The 2,500-nt window shown below is 78.3% G+C and overlaps 1 non-coding gene across 1 annotated transcript; it reads left to right on the top strand.

Annotated features, from left to right (window-relative positions):
• The first annotated feature begins 1,811 nt into the window (after positions 1 to 1,811).
• Positions 1,812 to 1,964, top strand: LOC141955400 (5.8S ribosomal RNA). The gene has a single exon (XR_012632530.1). It is a non-coding gene; the product is annotated as a 5.8S ribosomal RNA (ribosomal RNA).
• Positions 1,965 to 2,500: the final 536 nt, after the last annotated feature.

Raw genomic sequence — 2,500 nt, 5'->3', positions numbered from 1 at the left:
GGCTCGGGTGCGTGGCGCCGGCCCTCGGGCCGGCGGGCGAGTTCCCGCGCCGGGCCGTGTCCCGCGCGCCAGCGGGCGGCCCGAGCCACGGCTCTCCTCCCGGGCGCAGCGCCGGGATACTGAGGGAAACCTCGGGCCCCGGGCCAGGAGGACGTGGTGGTGGTGGCGGATGTCGGGCGCGCCCCCGCGGGCGGACGCTCCCCCGATGGCGGCAGCGGGGGAGGCACCCCCGCGGGGCCCTTGAGGATGTTTCCCTCACCCCAGGGCCAGGTACCTAGCGTCCGCGCCTCCGCGGCCCTCCCTCGGCTGAGCCCGGGGGTCGAAGGCCGCGGAGCCGGGCGGAGGTTTAAAGACTCGGGCGGCTCGGTGCGACCCGCAGGGGCGGGCCCCGGCCGTGTGCGGCGGTTGAGCCTCCAGGGGCGGGAGTCGCTCTCGTGCAGGCCCTGGCCATGGCGGCCGCCGCCCACGCCGTGGGCTTTTTGTCCCCTCGGGCGGCCGCGCCGGGGAGGGGTGTCCCCCCTGCCCCCCCTTCTCCGCGGTCCGGTCTCGGCGGCGAGACCGGCGGCGTTCGGTCGGCCGCAGCCGGCCTGCCTCGCCCTCGAAACGCGAAGGGGAACCTCCCCCCCCCCCGGCGGGGAGCGCGGGCTCTCTCGCCGTCGGGGGCGATGGCGATTCCCCCACGGTCGGGGGTCTCGCCGGGCGGGGCGGCCTGCTCGGGCCGCCGCGTCTCCGTGGACGCGCAGCGGCGCGCTTGCGGCTTCGTGCTCCTTGCTTGCCACCCCCACCCCTTCCCGCCCCGGCTGAGGGGAGGGGCGGCGCAGCCCCCGGGCCCGAGCGGCGGCGGCGGCGCCGCCGCTCGGCGTGCCGGCCGGCGGTCGCTCGGTGGCCGGCCGCGTGGCCTGTCCCGTCCCGGGTCCTGCCCGTCGCTTCGCAGTCGCCTTTCCCGGTCTCGGTCAGGCGAGGCGGGTGGGCGGCCGAGGGGCGTTCCCCGTCCCGTTCTCCGCGCGGAAGCGGGGAGAGGGGGCGTCGCCTCCGGCTCAGCGGCGTCCGCCTTCTGCCTGGCGCGTGCCTGCGGAAGGGGCCGAGACGAGAAGCGGCGGCGGCGGCTCCGGGAGGGCAGCCGCGGCGGTGCGGTGGCCGGGCGGCGGTCGGGCGGAGCGCCGGGCGGCGGCGTCGCGTCGCCGTCTCGGGTTCCGGCGGTTGGCCGTCCGTCCCTGTCTCCGGTGTGGTGCGGCGGCGGCGCCGCGCGGGCGTTCCCGGCGTCGGGGCGAGAGCCGGGGTTTCGGGGCCACGGGGGCAAGGAGCCGGCTGTCGCAGCGCGCGGGCGCTGGGCGGCGCGGAGGCGCGCGCGGCGCGAGCGGGGCGCCCCCGCTGGTCGCCCGCGCGGCGGTCAGCGTCTGTGGTTTCCCCCCTCCGCGCGAGCGAGAGGCGGGTGCAGGTCCGGGCGCGCGGTCGGACGCGCCGCCGGCCCTCCGTGCGGAGGCCGGGCCGAGCCCGGGCGCCTGGGCCGCCTCCGAAGCGAGCAAGGTGCTTGTTGTTTCCCCAGGTCGGTCGGGAGCGCGGGCTCCCCGGGCCCTTGCCGTTCGGAGCTTGTTTCACCCTTCCCTTCCTTCCCTCCGTTGTGATGTCGGTACGGTCATCTGAGGCGAGGCGCGACCGTCGCCCGCCGGTCGTCGCGCGCCCCCTCCGCGCGTGCGGAGGGGGGCGGTCGGTCGGTCGGTGGGGCGGCGGTCCGTCGTCCGAGAAGGGGGCCGCTTCTGCGGAGCGGTCCCGGCCCCTCCGCGCGCGCGGGGCGGTGCCGAAAGGCAGACAACTCTTAGCGGTGGATCACTCGGCTCGTGCGTCGATGAAGAACGCAGCTAGCTGCGAGAATTAATGTGAATTGCAGGACACATTGATCATCGACACTTCGAACGCACTTGCGGCCCCGGGTTCCTCCCGGGGCTACGCCTGTCTGAGCGTCGCTTGACGATCAATCGCCGGCCGGTGCGCCGTCCCTCCCCGCCTCGCCTCGGCGGGCGGGCGGGCGGCGTCCGCGGCGGCGCGGCTGGGGTGCCTCGCAGGCCCGTCGGTGTCGGCCGAGGGCCTTCGTCCCCCTAAGTGGAGACTCGGGGAGCGCTCCGAAGCTCCCCGCTCCCGGAACGCCCGCTTGGCGGAGCCTCGTCCCGCCGGGGCCGGGCGGCCCGTTGGTTCGGTCCGGCCGGGTCGGGCGCGGCGGTGGGGAAGGGCCGAGGTGTCGGGGGGGGAGAGGCGCGGGCCTCTTCCCCGGCCTCCTCCCGCGCGGGCGGCTGTCTGCGGGTGGGTACCGCGGCGGTACCGTGCCGTGCTGCCGCTCGCGTGCGGGGCGTGCGCCGTGGGAACGGGGGTCCTCCCCGTCGCCACTGGCCCCCCGCCTTCTTCTCCCTTCCCCGTCGTAGCCGCCGCGCTCCGGGCGGCGGAGGCCGGGGGTGGGCTCGGTGGGGGGGGTGCGGCGGCGGCGGCGGCGGCGGTGGTTCGGGGG

The sequence above is a fragment of the Athene noctua genome, unplaced genomic scaffold (genome assembly GCF_965140245.1).
Source record: "Athene noctua unplaced genomic scaffold, bAthNoc1.hap1.1 HAP1_HAP1_scaffold_212, whole genome shotgun sequence".
Lineage (NCBI taxonomy): Eukaryota > Metazoa > Chordata > Aves > Strigiformes > Strigidae > Athene > Athene noctua.
The sequence above is the reverse complement of the archived record's forward strand: the minus strand, read 5'-3'. Positions and strand labels throughout refer to the sequence as shown.